The sequence below is a fragment of the Bombus pascuorum genome, chromosome 8 (assembly GCF_905332965.1).
Source record: "Bombus pascuorum chromosome 8, iyBomPasc1.1, whole genome shotgun sequence".
NCBI lineage: Eukaryota > Metazoa > Arthropoda > Insecta > Hymenoptera > Apidae > Bombus > Bombus pascuorum.
The window spans coordinates 11,648,380-11,667,689 of record NC_083495.1 but is presented as its reverse complement, the minus strand read 5'-3'; the positions used below and the strand labels follow the sequence as shown (position 1 = coordinate 11,667,689).

At 40.9% G+C, this 19,310-nt stretch overlaps 1 protein-coding gene and 1 long non-coding RNA gene across 6 annotated transcripts in view; one reads left to right on the top strand and one right to left on the bottom strand.

Annotated features, from left to right (window-relative positions):
• Positions 1–19,310, top strand: part of LOC132909730 (paired box protein Pax-8-like) — a 196,659-nt gene that overhangs the window by 30,764 nt on the left and 146,585 nt on the right. The window lies entirely within an intron of this gene.
• LOC132909738 (uncharacterized) overlaps positions 1–19,310 on the bottom strand; it is a 198,143-nt gene that overhangs the window by 65,945 nt on the left and 112,888 nt on the right. The window lies entirely within an intron of this gene.

Below are 19,310 nucleotides of genomic sequence, written 5' to 3'. Positions count from 1 at the left end.
ATATTTCGCAAACATTAAATGTCACGATGAAGTATATTTCAATCTATCGTGGTTACCAGGGTAGAATATGTAAAATTCGGATGGCAATCAACGTGTCGATTGATTCACCGATTACTTCACGTAGCAGCCATTCCGCCGCAATTCGATTAAGTAAGAACGGAGCCCGGGGACAGAGAGAAACGCACAGAGCGGCGTTCCCGTTCCCATGAGCGACACAGCATCCGGCGATCCAATAAATCCCAGAATAATAGAAACAGTCGATAGAGCGGAGTCGATATCCTTCCTGGTGCCGCAGGAAACGATCGCGGGCCGTCGGTCTGCTCTCGAAGTCGGTCATCATCGCCGGCGAATCCAGTTACTTCTCGCGCGCCGGCCACCAATCGATTCGTCTCCGTCGGGCATAACCGATCCGTCGATATATCGGTCTTTCCTGCGTTTAGACGCATTCGTGAAGGCTTCACCTGCGTGCACACCTGGTCGCCTCCGATACCTTTTTTTATGTATCCCTTCTATGACTGTCGGTATCCTTTGATACCTAAATTTCAACTGTTTACAATTGTACTCGTTTTCTTTTATTTTCTTATTTTTATGTATTTTATTTTATCTTATTTAGATTAGGGCGGATCGTGAGAAATTTAGTTTGCGAAGATGTATGATATTTTTGGTTCACAAGATTTTTCTGTGTAATTTTGCGTCGATTCTATGGACTACATAACGCAGAATGATGTTCAACTTTTTAGATCACTTCGACAGAATCGTATGTTTCTGAGAAGACGTCTGAAATTCAGGGAAAAATTATACAATATTTCTCGTTTTAATCGTATGCCAAGGATTTTCTTGAAAGAGTTAGAAGCTTTCTTCCCGGTCAAAATTTCAAACCGCATCGAGATTAAACACGTATATCAGAGACTCGAGGATCACGAACGAGTTTAAGATACTCTTTGTTCCTCGGGAAATGGAAATTTGCTTGTAGCAAATTCGGTCCGCGAAGGTTCGTTTACGATGTGCAGGAATCGTCGAGTGGAAAATGTTCTCACGGAAGTGAGATCTACGTTCCACTGATCTGTTATAATATAATCGATTTGAATGTAGCTTATTTGGAATTATCGCAGGCTAGGATTTTATATTGGATCGCGTAGGTTTAGTCACGGTCTGACGTGATTTGCTTGTTAATCGTCACGCAGAGATGTGGTAATTTCATGGGAAAGAAGTTTTTAGGATTTATCTGTGACAGGTACTGTTATTCCACTTCTATATCGACTATTTCTCTGTGCAAGAAAAGAAATTCGCAGCCTATTCCAGTTCGTTTCTAATCGTGTCTTACACGCTTGCCTAATTTGCTCCATTTTTAAATTTCTCTCCTCACGATTCAATACAGTTCGCTGTTTTTCTCGTCCCGAACTTCGATCCGTTTTCATGATAAAACCATCGAATAAATAAATAACGATAAATCTGAAAATAAACTCGAAAGATAATATTTATAACATCGTGGCATTTTTATATTCCTCAAGGCATGGGGCCGGATCAATATAATTTCTGAGTCATTACTTCGTTCCCTAATCGATCTCTTCCAAACGATTTCGCGTAAATGGAACGGTACCTTGAATCGATCGATCGATATTAGCTTCCAATTCACAAGGCGGGGACGATCGTGAAGAAGGGACGAGGGGAGAGGAATGGAAGGTGAGAAAACCTTTGAATGGAGAGGAGAGGTGGACGAGCACAAAAAGTAGCAGAGGTCTGCGGTGGACGACTTTCCTATGAAGCTCAGGGTGGAGGACGCGGGGCAGGATGTGCCAGGACCAATCAATTGTACACGCCGGTCTCCTTCTTCTTTCCCCCTCCACCTCGATTTCCTAACTTTTTTTCATCTTTTTCTCGCGGCTCCTTCCATCGAAACGTCAAGCGAACGAATCCTTTGTTTTTGATCGTCGTCGGTTATTGTCAGAGCTGGCGTAAGGAATTTTCGCGGATGCGAGAAGATTTTAGTACGAGTTATGTACTTTAAAACACGATGCTGCGATGGTAGGAAGTAACTGCTTGTGAATTATATAGTGGCTTTCTGTTTCTGAGCTGGGTGCAACAATGTTGGGCGTGGGTGGATGAAACGAGAGTCGCCGGTGGAAACGAAAGGATCTTGATGCGTAGGCACAGGTGTTTTAATGCTTTCAAAACGTGACCTTGCGGAGTAGAGATTTGCGAGGCTCAGGGAAATTCCTATAATGTATCCTTTGCTTCGATATTTTCTTACCCAACTGGGGATACTTTACAAGGTGCACTATGGAAAAACGAACAGTTTTTTTACTTCCCACGAACTTGTAACAAACTTGTACATTATATTTCAAAATTGTAATTTCAATTCTTGAAAAAGAAATAAAAAATGTTTCAACCTCCTCCAAAATCCTCTCAATTTTTATTTGACCCATTAATCATAGCCTACGCTTTTCTTTCGCTAATATCTTTCGACCAAAATCGAAATCTACGGCAATCCTCTATCAAAAAATCACAAAATAACACAAAATATTGCAAAAATAACGGAAACCCAAACCCAAAACTTATCTTCGCATGATCAACCGAATAGAACCTCTACCGACGTCTCGGCCTATGCCAACCGTAAAACTCCGCACTCATCACCGTTCCAACCAAAGAAGAAATCCTCACTGAGAAATTCTCTGTGTGTTCTACTGCAAAAATAAGAAAGAACGACTCCCAATGCAATATTGCGTTCCCTTGCATCATCGACAGCACAGTCCATTTTTCTAATCATGGATTACGATCGCGATCCAGGAAGGTCAAGAGAAGCGTGCCAATCGAAAGTGTTTCGTATGCCAAGTCAGTATACGGCCGAACCCGTCGTTTCCTAGCCTGGAAGATCGTGAAAGTGTAAGAAACTGCGTTGCAGATCCACCGCGTGCCGTTTATCGGCCAGGCATCGATAAAAATGCAAGGTGGCACGCGGCCTGGACCTTCACTGCCTGTGCAAGCGGCACGGTGGGCGGACTAGCAACGACCAAGGCGACTGAACTGAACTGGACTAGCGAGATACAACGGGTTCCGATTCCTTCAGGCGCCACGCAACCAACGGAGAAACTGTTTCCTGCGATCGATCGTTGCGCCAATTGTCACCTGATCGTGGCCCGGCGATCATATTCCGATTTTAACGATTGAGGTTTGCTGAAAATTTTCGAGTTTCGCGTTTCGAGGTTGATCTTGGAGTGTTGAAAGGATTTTGCAATTCATTCCGTTAAAGGTTGGTGATTTGATTTGGTGGAGTCTAAGTTGAAACTGTTGCATCTGCACTACTTTGTAGACTGAGAAAGCTGAGTTTGAAATTGACGAAGTTCGATATTATTGCGCGGAGGAACTAAAAGAATTGAATGTTTGTCGAAGAACTTTCTAAGCAGAATTGTATTGTTACGCATTTGTATTCTTTATACTTATGAAATGTATGTGGATCGATTAATTGCGTTTGTTTGAGAGATGAAGTTAGAACGGTTTAGAAGCAGCACGATTGGAAATATCTTGAAGCTTAGTGCTTTAATTGTGACCTTATGAATTGTGATGGAAATTTGCGAATTTGGTACACGTCTAGACTGCGATTTTAGTTCTAGAAAAAAATTGGAGATTGCAATTTTATACTGATTTTACTCGAAGCTTCATGAGTTCTGAGAAAGGTGGACATAATTCTGTGTATCGTCGGATATGAAGAGTAAGAGAAATGGTGTGACGATCAGTAGAAATATATTATGGTAACTGCCTTTTTTTACGAATAGGATATAGGAAGAATATATTAATAAGTGTATATTTAAGTGCCGTGGTGATTAATTATCAAGATGGTATATTAATCTCTTGCTCAAACTAAAGAGATAAAATCTACCGCCTGCTCTAAGCTAAAGACGAATGAATCGATGTACGGTGACTTAATTAGACAAAATTAAGAGCAGTCGATTCTCATTTAGAATCCTCTATCTAACCGAACGGAATGAGAATGTTGCATGCATCGAATGTCTTTTCGCTGGCGAGAAACTGGTATTCAAAGTGGACGGGATGGAAAATAGAGGACGAAGAAACAGACGCAACCGGTCCTTTTTCTAGGCGGGAAAAACTCAGTAGGAAGTCCGCGATATTACAGTTAGCCACGTGTATAATCTACCGATTATCCACCTGATCCCAAGCGATCGGACCATTGTATTCTATCGGTCGAAATCTCGTCGACTACAATGAATTTCTGTTTCGTAGCCTTACCGTTAATGCACACGAATCGATAAAAAACAAACATGGCAAAAATCCATGTCACGATGTCCGCTTCACCGTGACCAGGAAACAGTAGCAGATATTCTACGTACAATAATCTTTAATCCAAAATAAAAAAACACCATTTCTTGTAAAAATATCGTGTTTTCACTTTGGAAAATTTTGCCTCTGCGATCTTCACGAAGCAACGCAATAACGATGCTAAAGTTTCAAAATTCGTATATTTCTTATATTTTAAAACACGTTTAACGATTGCCTTTTCTTAACAATTATCTATTTGCGTTAATTACGTTAAAACGAGATTGTTTCGATATTTTCGAAGATCTTTCAGATTCTTGACACAAGTCTATGGCATTCTACTTTGTCAACTATACGTCGTATTCATTTCTACTGGGTATAATAATCATTGAAAATTCGAACAGATCGAAACATATAGAATGTTTCCTTGTCGGAGTAAAATTGTTTTCGACTGTACATAGAAGTAAAAAAATGTTGAAAATGACAACGTGAGTTCGCGCTCGCCATCCATATACAGATGCGCTAACTACAGTAAATAGTAACTAGAAGATAGTTCCAGATACAATCGAGAGATTTAATCGATAGGTTTAAGATGTTCCTTTGGTTTTATTCCTAGTCCATATAAGAAAGTGCAATAAAGGTTTTTCGGCCCAGAACGGTGCGATAGATTTATCCAAAGAATAAAATAATAGCTATTGTGATCCTACCTTTGAATACAGAAATAACAACAAAAAACATACAATGCTTCTAGATATTTTCGGTAAGATGAACAATTGTAATCCGGATATACTAATGACGAAATCGTTTCAATGGAAACAAAGTCGTCTGAGACGATGTTTTCCGTAAACGTTAACAGGAACGCGACATGTATTACACATACGTATGCAATTAAGGTTTCTTCTTCATTCTCGATGACGAGGGTAAACGAAAGTCTTTTTTGTTTCATAAACTGGTTAATCAGTGGATGATATAAAGATGCGCAATAATTGAATAATAGCTATAACAGGAGAATAAAAAGAATCGAGCAGAGGATTTTTAATTTACGCCTTTGAATTCCTCGTTTGCTAGAACTGTGTGCAAAGAATATTCGATTGGATGCACGAAACAATTTAACGAGTAGAACGAGGATAATGCCAGGTTGTCGTTAGCCTGACTTTTTCATAGTTAATTTTACGTTGAGATACTTTTTACAGCACTTCAGGGATAGTCGTATTACGTTGAACGCGTGTACTATAGTTTGTTTAAAGTTTACAGAAGATACAGAAAGATCGTATAATTGCATGAAATGACAACGAGTAGGTTACAACGTGGAGTTGCACGAGTTTGCCTTGGACGACCTTTCATTACTGATCGTTAAAATCCTCTAAACGATCACCGTGCGGCCGACGATGAAAAACTGTACCGTTCCATTAAAAGATATGAGGGTGGCCTTGAAATCTGGCGTACGCCTCCATTAGCATAGAAATCTGTATTGTTTCCTGTGTACCTGAGTGTTTCTGCAATTATCACGTACACGATATATCACAATATACAATGCGATCGTAAAACAGTGTCCTGCGTTCGTTATCATGAAAAATTTTTCCAAGCATGAAAACGTATAGTATGAAATTGTACGTTATACAGTAGAACCTCGTGTATCCGAACAGGTTTGGACACAAGGCAGTTTCGATAACACAGATTTCTCGGATAACTATACTCCGCAATTCTTTTTATTAGTTCAAATACGAGCGTTACAATTGCATTCTCCTTTTTTGACACATAAATTAATTTGTATAAAAAGAAAAGGTACACGTATTGAAAAATTACGTTTGATCGTAGTTCGGCTAATTTACTCGACATTAACATGTCGGTATAAACTACCATAAATAAAGTTTTAGCGTATATGAAATTAACAGAACGATACTTTTACAGAGTTGAAACGCAGAGACAAGCTTGAAATGCTAAAAATCTTGACCTACGCCACTGTGATTTTCAGCTGAAGGTTCGCGGAAGGGAAACTCGCTCGTACGTGTACGAACTGCAGAGCGGAAAGCGCGATTTGGCGGCAGGTATCGAAACGAATCGCGTCGCCCCGGCTCTTTCATTTCTCTTCGTGGCAGATACGTGGCCCCGTCGCGTCGGTTCCACGAGACAAGCGCATAGATGCGACGATCGTGCTTGAAGATAGAAAAGTTGCATAGCTGGTCGAGGGGCTCGGGAAACGGGTCGCGATTCGTTGCGTGCAGAAACGGTCTGGCGCGGACCGCATTAGAATATGTATTCCAATCTGTATCGAACGTTCCGCGTTACTCATATCGCGCGGCTGTAAACGCGTGGGCTATGCCGTGTGCTATTTAGTAATTTTCATAACGGCCACAGATATCGTTCCTTGGATGAAAAAAAAAAGAAAGAAAAAAGAATGGAAAGTGTATCTACGTACCAGGTGTCGAGAAGTGATCACGCAGCGGAGGCTGTTTCTATGAATATCAATACGATTTTTCAACGATAAAACACACTATAGGAATTTTACGGTGGTATTGTGAAGGCTGACACGATTTTATTACACGACTGTATAGCAGATATTGTTTTTCAGATAAAAGATGTCGATACGTACGACTTATATTAAAAACGAAAGTTTTTAGCGCTGGAACTATCACATATAATACGTAGATAATAATAATAGAAGCAAGAGAAATGAATAGACAAATCATTTTTCCATCTTACAATTAGTAGAAGCTATGGTTCATTTTTCCAATAGCATTTCTTAGGAATCCATCGTTTTAAATCGTCAAAGTATCGTATAAGTTCATTGTTTGTAGCTCCTTGCTTTTTAAATGGCAATTTGATTTTATATTCGAAATTTTATTCACGTAACGAAAAATGACCTACACAATGAAAACACATCATCATTCGACAGAAATAAAACACAGTCGCTTTGAGAAAAATATTCAATAGTAGGTGTCCTAATGTATTTATAGCCGATAGCATACTATGGTTGCCATTTTATCTTTTTATACCAACGATGCACTCATCTGTAATTAACCTAAGAAAATCGTTCCGAGTGATTTTTATTTTATTTGTTATACTCGATCCTAATTTTTTCTGCGCTCCTTTTATACGCGTTTCGGTTCACCTTGAGCCCGTGAAAAGGTAGAAATTCGCGGCCGAAGCTTGTTCCGTGACGCCTCTCGCGGTTTCGAGAGACGTCTACTCTGGTTCAGTGAGCAAAAAGTCAATATTAATTTCCGGTAGCTCTGATGGATTTGTCATAGTTCCACCTCCGGTCACGAACGCCTCGTAAACGACTCGCCTCGTCCCTCCTCTGTTCGATAAATGGGTGACTGGACCGGCCATTACTGAACGAGATCGCTGGTTCGATCTACGATCGACTTTGTAATTATTTAGATCGCCTGATCGATTTACTATCCAGCCTTTGATACCGTTTTTCTTGTTTTACGAGGTTTGAACTAGTTCGAGATGGATATCCGTGGGATTTCTTGTTGGAGATTTGGTTTAAAAGATTGAGATCGCTGGACGTTAAGTGTTTGAGAGTACAGTATGGTTTGAAAGGAAATTGACTTCCAGATGGAAGTTTCTTGAGCAGAAATACCGTTATCGATTAATTAATCCTTTTGTAGCATAAACAGCATTTGATATTTTATCGCAAGAGTTTTCGTAAACGTTTTCGTAACCAATAATATATCTGTTGGAAGATGGAGATCGGCAAGTACAGTACAGCTTGAAAATAATTGTGACTTCGATCGAAAGTGGGAGGGTGAGGTATCGAGATCGAACGACTAATCGAGCGTATCAAGTTGCATTAGTTATTGTTCCATTAGACGGAACTCGTTCTCCAAGCAAGCGTTTGCTCTCCGAAACGATAAGTGACATGTCAGGAACGACGTTGGTTTTGCTAATTTGACTTTCGCTCGCACCCGTGTTACGTGCCTGTTTAACGGGTTATTAGTCCGCTGTGATTGCACCGGCGCGCTCGCGTTACCACTGAATTCTAACATTCAGGGAAACAGATATTTAAGATAACTTTCGAATCTTTCCCCTACCGTTATCGTTATTTTAAAACGAAGTTACGAAAATCGTTTCATGGATTGTTCTACCAAATAGTAAAGGAACGAAGACAAACAAGTTAGCTTTTATAAAAGCAATTTAAGATTATTATTGTGAAAATTATACTATTATTTATCTATACGCTAATGAAACAAGGAGAAGGCAAATTATTTCTTAATATAAAATCAGAATATACAGTTTCTTGTAATTTATCAAATAATCAGGAAGAAAATATAAAAGAAGCCGAATTATCTCTCGAATATAAAAAATAATAGATTTTCTACACAATAAAACTACTAACAATAATTCACAATAATCGATTGAGTAACATATTCGGAATCATTGCGCGTGTCACCGATGACAAACGACGGACGAAGTGTGATACCTACATTACTTGCATGAGAACATAAATCTTCTGATATTTTCACCAGGAAGAATCTTGTCTAGCACAACGTTTAAAATCCAAAAACGATGCGTACAATCTCAACGAGTTCGACCAGTCTCCACCCTTCCGTGTACTTAGAAAGCCATTACTCAAGAAATTCCAAGCCGTCCGGCAAATTCAACCGATCCAACGGTAGATCCCTATCCGTGATCCTCTAGCTACCGTGGATCTCCACTTGCCTCTGTCCACTAAGAAAAAGATCAAGCAGAGCCGAGTTCTCGATGAAGATAGAAACGTTCGGGGTCAAGGAATCGGCAGATGAACCAGCAGATAATCACGGAACCGGCGTTTATATAGAATGTAGATGTAATCACCGGGCTCGCAGCATTCGAAACAGAGGAGACTCTCTCGAACGCAACCCAGGTTCTGTATCTCTCTCTTTCTCTTTCTTTGGCAATCGAGAGGCCAGATGTTGATCCTTGCCAACGTTGGTGGGATGCAGCTTGGTACCTGTTACCTGCTACCTAACGTTGCACGATGGGGGATGAGAACGAAACCACTCATGGGATTAGAGCGTGCCACGTGCCACTACTTCTACAGGTGGCTCTTTAAAACTCACTTATCCGCCTCCTTCTTCGAGTCACTCCCTCGCACGCGTCTCTATCCTTCGTGGCGTGCGTTTTCAACGAGAAAAATTGACAGGTATCGGTCAGGAAGATTAATCCTTTATCGTTGGACCACCATGGAGAAGACGCTTGAACTTTGTTTTCGATGTCGAATGACACAGCCAGTGTGTGACTGTGGTGAATATTTACGTATCGCTTCGACAGTAGTAGTTGGTAGTGACAGTAGAAAAATATATCTACAAAGAGTTAAAGAATGGATGTTTCGATAATTTTTGGAAGTTTGCAGTAACATCGAGGAAAATTAGGGATCACTCGTTTCTTGAGTTCTTCGGTTAGCGACGAAGAAATGTTAGACGACGAACAGTTCCCGTAACAGGATATCGTCTATGTTTATTATATCTCTCCTCTGTGTAGAATGTTTCATTCGACTAATAAGAGTTGACGTCCGGATAAGTGGGGAAATCTATTTAATGGAACTCCAATGAAAATTTCGCTGCAATAAGCAAACTCTACTTTGTAACGGTATTTATAAAATTGGCAATCGATGGAACGTTACTTGAGCCGGCTCTTTTCTGACTCATAGACATGTGGGCCCCTGTGATGCAAAAAAGTAAATCGATCGGCTCACGATCGAGATCTCGTAAGTCGATCCGCTCAAACGAGCCAAAAAAGAGGGGCCAGTGGAAAAATCGTTTGATCCAATTTACCCTTTCTCGCAGAAAATTCATTGCTTCTTACTTCGAAGCGTGCAAACCATTAGAATTCCAGAAAAAACACCAAGAAATGGGCGTCGGTATAAACAGGTTCCCTGCAAGGTTCGCGTTTTTACGTAATCGAAAAATCGACGGGAAACCTAATTAAGCGGTATGCAATCGCGAGTTTGCGAGTCGGTCGACGAACCACGATCGCGTTCCGAGCCAAACGATCCACGAAATGATCGTTAATTCTCGTTGCACGTGCAAAGTACCTATCTTTGCAGATTGCTAATCAGATACTAAGGTGATAAGGTTGACGCTGCTGTCGAGATTCACGCGATTAATCGTGCAGTGTGCTTTACGATCCTTACGAGTTTAATGCCGCCGATCGTCCCTTGAAATGTGACTTTGTATACCGGCCAATGAAATCTCATACGTTACGTGTAATAAGCGGTGTGCTGTTAGTTTATGGCACGCGTATATCAGTGAAAGAGATAGTGAATATCTGAAAGTGATATTTGTCATGGTCTTTCAGTAGCAGAAAACCGGAATCAGAGCACAGAGCAAAGGCTGAGAAGAGTTGACTGTTAAATTCTGAAGAATTGAACAGGAGTTACAGTTGCTTTATCGAACAGAGATACATACGGTGGTGTGATTGAAAGTTCCGTATATCGTTCGATGCGATGTTCTTTTAGGTTGGTTGTATAATAGACTCGAAAGTTTATTATTTTGGCGGAGAAGCTTGTAACAGTAACATCTGTGTCTTTAAACACTTTATAGTAGCTCTAATTTCATATTGCTCGGTTGTTAGAAATCTATAATGTCAGGAAGTTGTACGGTATCTTTCGTTTGGTATTGAGTAGATAAAAATTGAATTGTGTGGCAGCAGATAACGTGGTCTTTCCTGATATAAGATACCGCGGATTTCACAAAGACGCACGTAAGGTTAATTTTTCCAAAAGTAGATATTACTTTAAAAGGGTTGCAGTCAAGCTAAATAACAGATTAATTAAAGAATTCTATCATAAATTCTAGTTCGAAAGATTCTGTCTTATATTCTGCTCCAAGTAACACGATTTGTAAAATTATCAGTTGAAGAAATTATTCCATAACGAAATTCCAGTGAATTCTCCTTATCAAACTCAGAATATCCAGAATAATCATCGAAGAATTCAAACCATTTCCAAATTTCTCAGATTTAAAACAATCCGCATCAATTGTCAAAAGAATAATTCAAGAAATCAACAAATTTCTGCATCCTAAAACAACTTAATCCGTAAGCAATCTACAGACTCCCCTCCCTAAAATTCAGAACACCTTCAATATAACATTACAACGTGAAACAACGCCTCTACACCGCACGCTATCTGGCCGTTGCATCGGTAGAACGAGGCACGAGATTCTCGATGGAAGTCTCGGGGGACCCGATCGTGCAAGAACGGCCGTGAACGGCACGTGCCACGGCTGGTTCATCCGGAACCGGTGATTCGCGAAACCAGGCGCGTCTTTTCCCTTTTAGCTGGTCCACCGGCTGGACAGGAAGCTGTGAAACCGGAATCGAAGCTCGAACGGTGCCACGTCGCGACAGACGACGCAACGCACTTACATACATTACGTATCTGTCACGTGGGCTGCCGCCTCTCTCGCCATGCTCCAGTAGGCTCGTGGATTTTTGTTCATTAACAGGACACCACGCGCCACCGGATTGTCGACCAGGTCGAGCCAGTATCGACGTACAGCGCGCGATAACAATTCCTGGGATTTACGAGCCGATTCCTGATAAACCGTGAAACTGCTCGATTCGTCCGCGATGTATCACTTCCACGATGGACCGATGGTTTATAGCGTTTCCTGGTGTTAGAGTTCGAAGGTGGAGCGTGCAGTTGCAGCAGTTGTTCCAGCTTCGATGGGACATCGTGTAGATTTGGAGGGATTAGCTTGCGAAGGTTAACTGATTTGGGGTGTTTAGGTGTATCGGTTGTGAAGGAGGCAGTATTTGTAAAATAATCAATTCGTGGTTCATCAATTTTCATAGATTTAGCTATTAGCATTTTTAACGTTGACAGTTTACTAATTTTCTTGCTATGATTATTATAATTTGTTCAAGGGTGGTAAGTATATCTAGCAACTTTAGCAGAATTTATATCTTATTCAAATGTAATGTTAGTTAAGTAGTTGCAACTATTCAAAGAAATTATTCGTTTTACACTTGTTTGGATTCTTAGAAAGGAACACAGTCTTTACACGTTTTTGCATTTATTGCCTTTTTCCACAGTTGCGCATTGTAGGCATTGCGCGATTAAGAGATTAGATTTAGTATGCGCGAAGGCAGTGGTAACAATTAATGGAAACTATGCTGCGATGGATATGTTATTCCAATGCAATTACTATAATAGCAAACATTTTCTAACAACTACTGCAATTTTAACAAAGTATAGACAAAAATCCTACCTGCCAATGGTTTTTCAAAACCTACACATTTAATCTTAAAAGTGTTACTAGACTTAAAAAGAAATATTGAACTTCTAACTAGTATGAAATACATTAGATCTATCAATAATTAATCACGATATTGAATTGATAATATTCATGTAAGTTCACGTTTTATGAGCACATCTAAGGAAATAGAATCTAAATGAAGTACCTCGTTTCATCTATTTTGTTTTTACACATTATGCAGTCTCATAATAATCCAATCGCAATTCAAGACTGTAAAGCAAGTTCCCAGAAACTTGTGTAATTTAACGGTTATGTTATAACTACATAAATTCTCAAACTTTCAATCTCGAAGAACGATCGGCAGCTATAGATTCGTGTTCGGTTCACGTTGGCCACTGTACCTCGCTATTAATGTAGATATATGCGTTTGTGAATTGCTAGTGTACTTGCACCACGTGCGTCGTCGCTGTGGCCAAGTACGGGTAATGAGGCTAATGAGCAACCACAGTGATCTTTTTGTTTGATGAAAGCTCGACCGAACGCCGATGCTAATCCCTCGCACGCTCGTAGATTACGTCGACGAGCAGACTACGCCTCGACTGAATATTCATGCGGGCCATCGAGTGTCGCGCGATCATCGTCGCCTCGATATGCCCACGACCATCGTCTCAACTAGCGAACATTGATGATAAGGACGAACGAGTTCGTGAATTCTTCGATCTTTATGAATTATTCAATTCTTCGATCGTAATTCGCTACCCATCGTTAGTGCAAATAATCGTGGTAGACCTGTTCATCCGCAGGTTAAAGCTTCATAAAGCTGCAGTTGAGAAATTATGAAGTTCCTTGAGTTTTATCCGAGTAATACGCGAGTTGAAGTTAAAATATCTCTTGATGCATTAATTTCATTATTCCTTCGCATGAGTAAAATGTAGAGGTGAGATACGTAGAATAACGAGAGGATTTGATTTATGCAAAAGAAGCATTTCTATAAAGAAAAAGAAAAAAATGTAGTTGTTGGAAGTACATGTAACGTTGTAGATATTAAAAAGTATGGTTCTACAAATGTGATACTCTTTGAGCTATTCATCTTCTACCGTCGATCATTTCCTCTAACTGTACTGATAACGAAGTTATCGTTCGAAAGGGTTACGTGCATCACTCACATGATAAAGAGGAAGCTAATATTTTTTATTCGTCCACTCTTCGTGCAAAAATAACCTTCTAGCTTTCAAAATCTCTCAATCGCTCCACCTTCATCCTTCCTAACGTCGAAGAGAGCCAGAGAACGTAAAGGAAGCAAGGGAGTATCTCTCGAATTTCCAGGAGAACAGCGGCGATGATCGCGCGCTTACGTAAACAGTAAATAGTGGAAGGCGATGTTGGCAGCTTAACTAGTCAGCCACTGGATAGCCTTAGCCACCGGTAGTAGTCGTCTGAACGCTACCTTTCTTCCTGCTCATCTTTCTTCGCCGGCAGCTCGATCCTCCTTGACTGGCGGTAATGGCGGTGCTCTCGGCGCTTAACAACGCGTGACAATATGCATCAAGAAATTGCCCGAGTACTCTGAACGTTTCACAATGGATCCATACCTTGCCTGTTCGCGGTACACCAACGTAGAAGCACGTTCTGAACCGATTGCAAAGCAAAAGCTGAAGAGTCGAAAGGGAGAACTGTGGCGAGTCTCACGCGAAAACGCCTATACATTATGCAACCAGTGGAACCCATAAAAGAACGTTCGACGTTTGGGATCGAAAATGGGATTCTGGAAAGTATTCATCGCTTCTGGAACGTATCCCATGGGATTTCGAGGTTCGGTAGACTCTATATCGATGCCTGGATTATTTTCTTTTCCCTTGTACTATGGTTCGTCGGTCATGTTTATTAATTTATTCGAATCGGCCGGTGGAATCTCTGGTATTCCAGCGATGATCTATATGGCGAAGCGTTCAACGAGGATTCTGTAACTTCCGTGTTGCATTCTTTCTCACGTTAGCCAGTTCGATCGTAAAGCCGGAAATCGGGCGTCGGTTAATATGGCCATCTTTTCCTCTACCGGTCCGGCCAGGTCGATCTGTTTTTAATATTGTTTATGGTGGAATATTAAGCGTTACAGGTTCTAGTTAGTTGTTCGTATAGGTTGGATAGGCCTGGTTGGTATGTGCTGCTTCTTGTTTCTTACCGTGGAATTCGAGGGTTTATTAAGTACGCTGAATGTCCGAGGCTCTATATGAGAAATTCTTTCGCTTTACGAGGCGCTGTGAGATGAAGCTGGTTTCTAATCGGTACGATCAGGTGAAATTTGTAATACGATTAAGTGTTTCGATATCTATAACTATGTAAATTTTTAATTCATAATAAACTAGACTATACCGGGAATTCAATGAAAACTATTCCTTTTTATACGTACACATCTATGGTGGCTCTATACAATACAATCCTCAAAAGTATTCATTTAACCATTTCATTTATACAAGTAAATTTTCTCGTGTCTACTACCATAAATATCATTTAACTGTTTCATTCATACTACATTCTTCGTTAAATATGAGTATGCTTGTTTAACTAACAATACGTTTCCGATGTCCATTCCAGCTATGAAACTCTGGAATCCTCATTTAACTATTCCATTAACCCAAACTTATCCTGTAACCTAACAGTAACCAAACACAGTTCCGCGAGTAATCCTAACTACTCATCCTTCGTTACAAAGCTCATTAGAAACGTGCAATTCTTCCTAGAAAATCGATTAACGTATCCAAACCTTTACTTGGACAAACCATCTTAGAAACCTCCTACAACTTCCTTGTAAATAACAACCACACGCAAAGTTTCCTGCCTTGCGCAGACGCGATTCTTTCGTTGTTTGTCGGTTGCGGTTCTATGTACGTTAGTATGCGACCGAATTCTTTCACAGAATAACCCATCTGCGAAACCCAGTCAAGAAATGTCGTACAATCTTCTCCTAGACAGTGACCACACGCGAAGCTTCTTGCTCTATGCAAACACGCTCGGTTATTGGCATATAGCAGTCTTGGCAATCTTAGCAGTCCTAGTAGAACGTAATCTTTTCACGGAAGAACCCATCTACGAAACCCAGTGCAGGAATCTTTCACAACCTTGCCTTCGATAGTGACCACACGCGAAGCTTCTTTCTCTATGCAAACGCTCTCGCAAGATTCTCCTGTCGTTGGCTGATTGCAGTCCTATTATAGTATGCGACCAAATTCTTTCACGGAATAACCCATTTGCGAAATGCATCCTAGAAACCTTCTACAACCTTCTTCTAGATAGTGACCGCACGCGAGGCTTCTTTTCCTACGCAAACACGATTCTCTGGTTGTTGACTCGTAGCAGTCCCGGCGAGTTCCGACAGTTAGAGGCTCGCTGTCTAAAGAGAGGGGCTAGTTAGCGAGGTGCGCGGCCGTTCGGGGCTGCCATAAACAATGGTTTTAGCGAGTGCGTACACACAGCCGGACTCCCACGGTTCTCGCAACAGGGAAAACGGGAACGTCTCCTCCAACGAACGAGCCTGGTCTTTACGCGCACTTTGCCCGTCCGACGTTCACCCACTTTGGCTTTAGTTAAGGCCGTTTCTGACCGTGGAGACTTCCTCTCTCTCTTTCCCTCTCAACGATCGTCTGGGCTTTTACCCGACGTTTACTCGGCGTTCTAGCTACATTCCAGCGTCCATTAGGCGACCAGCACGAGCCCCCCTTGTTCGAAACCACGCCGCGGACCAGAAGGTTATCCCGATTGCCTACCAGCTAAACAATCATCCTTCCCCTCTCACCCGTCCTCATTTCCGATAAGTTCCTGCCTTTTTTGCTTACCCCCGGTGCAAACGTTGCAGTTTCTTTGCTCAACGGCGGGAAGCCCTGTCGTTCCGGCGTTAGCCGTCCGATAGTTTTTTCGGCGCGGAAACGACGAGATGATAGTCGGTTTTCTCAGGTTTAGACAACCATAGGACTAGGCGAGTTTCTCTGGTTACCTGAGATTCGAATAGGTGTTGGGTGCGCTCTTTTTTGTCGCTATTTTGAGTGGGATTTCAATGGGATTGGATTTGATACGAAATTGTTCATATATTGCCCATAATATCTATATCTTTGTGATGTTGTACGTTGTTAAAGATTTGTGATTCTATTTAGAATATTTAAGGGCTCTTTTAGGGAATTTTAGGTTTCTCTTTACGAGGAATTCTGTATCAAACAGGACAAAGTTTTCGCGGATAGTTTATTTATAGGATACTTTAAATATCTCCTTAAACATCTCAAATATCAAGATGCTGATGTTAATCATTTAAAACAAAATATTACTCGAGATATTAATTAAAACTATATCTGTCGTGGGATACGAAAAAGTATTCCAAATTTTAACCAATTCTTTGCAATTCGAAAAGCTTTTTGAAATTAAAAATTCTGCTTCAAAAAAGAGGATTATAAACATATATGAACGTGTCTCCTCATTCTTATCACGTTCAGCGGTCTTCCTCTCTCCATTCTCTATCGTTGAAAACAGAATTAAATAAAAATTTCCACCTGGCAAGCGTCCGTAACAGTTCAATATTCGATTGTTCAATTACAAATAAAAAACAAACGATGAAAATTTGATACTTCAAACGATTCTCAGATCTTACTCCCACGCACAAAAAGATTCACGGATACCTTGCGAAAATTGCGGAACACGGGTGCTGTTTGGAATTTCACGGATGACCGGCGAACAACCAATGACAATTGGCTAGTCCAACGTAGCCAGCTCGGGAAGATTTTACGCGATTCTTCGGAGCAATTCTAACCGCGGGAACGAGAGATATTCTCGTCTTTATAGCTACTGATTCTACCGTACGTTTATTAATACGCCGCCAGAGTATCGCTGCCCCGAGAATCCTCGAGTTCCACGAATCGGTTCTAAAGCAAATACGGGAATTATTTTCTGTTATAAGCGGATACTTCTCTGTTCACCACGTAACTTGACTCTGACGAAGTTTTAGAATAGTGTTTGCAATGGCCTAGAAAAGTAGAGTAAATAAACGCTGCCTTTCACTGTTGTATCGTCGAAACACCAACGCGATTACGATAATTTAGCTGGACAATGAAAATGATCTAGAATACCATTGAAATGAAAAGTACATTCTAGTTGTTTTAACGTAATGACGATTTCTTTTTGATTGACTCGATCGCCTTCTTGGTTGTCATTTGAGAAATTCAAAGATAAAATTCTAGAAGAAACAGTCTTCAACTGGAGATACAATTTATAGAACTTGACAAATGTACAAAAATATAAATCTGCGTAAACGTTCGTAGTCTTGAGACTCTATGGAAGATACGGCGATTTCAAATTTTCCCTGGACAATATAGAAGATATCTGTGATGATTAGTCGTCACGATAGAATACGAGTACCGTCTGTAACTCATCTCGCACAAACTTTCCCTTTCCTCAAATGCTAGAAACGTAGTTACAATTAAAGAACGTCTAGGGGAATATAAAATGTTCATAGTGAAACCAACGACCGCAAATACGAACGAAACAAAACATTTCGATCGATAGCCTAAAAACTAAAATTCCATAAAATTTCCATTCCCTGGAATATTAAAAACCTCGTCACGAACAAGTAGTAATTTTTAACGAAAAATCGGATTTCGTTGGCCAATCGAACGGCCACCAACGAACCAAAAATTCAATTTACACCCTGAAACAATCGAATCATCTCAACTTCCTCCGAGCACGGAGGTCGCAAGAAAAGCAATTCTACCACGGTGGAACCGAAATACGGAGCGGCTAAGCGTCCACTGCTTGGCATCTAGGTCGGCGATCCGGCCAGAGTATCGGCCGAAACGGACACCTCCATTCATCCTTTCATTCATCCGGGGAATCAGCGGTGGCTTAAGCCCTCGCAGGCGGCGGCCTTCTCGGGCCCGTAATAAGCAAAAAAGCAGAGGCCTGCCGGGCCATTACGCGGAGAAGAGCGAGGAAATCGTCGACCGCGGGCGTAAAAAGCGTGGCAAAGGCGATTCGAGCGCGGCTCGACCGCCGCCGCTTCATTTTTCTGCCACTCTCCTCTCCCTCTCTGCAACGCCCGCGACGATGCTAGACACGGCCCGCCATTGTCTACGGTATTCTTGCGCGGGAAAAGACGCGAGAACTACCTTCGGATCGAAACTGTGTTACCATTTTCTTGAAAGGAGGGTGGCGGGGGGAGCTCCGTGCACCTGTGGCGCGACTAACCGACACGGCGGAAAGAAAACGCGGTAGGGAGTTGATTTTTCATGGGGGAGAAGCTTCTTGCGTTCGCGTTCGAGAAGTCTTTGTTCGTCGGGAATTTGTTTTGTTGCTCGTCATTTGAATGGCTGAACGGACGAAGCATGTTGGCTGAGCAGCTAAAACGTGGATCGATGAAGATCCTATCGGAGGTTTCCAACGAGAGCTAACTTAAGGTTTTGAATTTTTAGAATAACACGTTGTGTCCATTTTGCATCCTTTTCGTAGAATCGTTTATGTATTTATTTAACTTCTGCTATTGCTCTACGTATATTGTATTTACACGAGGATTTTTGGATTTACGTAATTTGTTAATTCGCTTATGCGTATGGTTACTTCGAAACTTTGTAATGTATTTATGTAAGGGAAATTGTATTCAAGGATTATAAGGAAATATGACGAAGAGGACATAATTGCAAACAATAAAGCGATGTCGTTGTAAATTATTTCGAGCTAAATCCTGCCCGTGATAATGAAATTAATAACTAATTTATAGTATTAAAGGGGATTTCTTAATGATTATTGCACTGATAATTTGTGAATATCGAAAGTAAAGTTTAAAAATACGCAATGAAACGGTGACTACGCAGT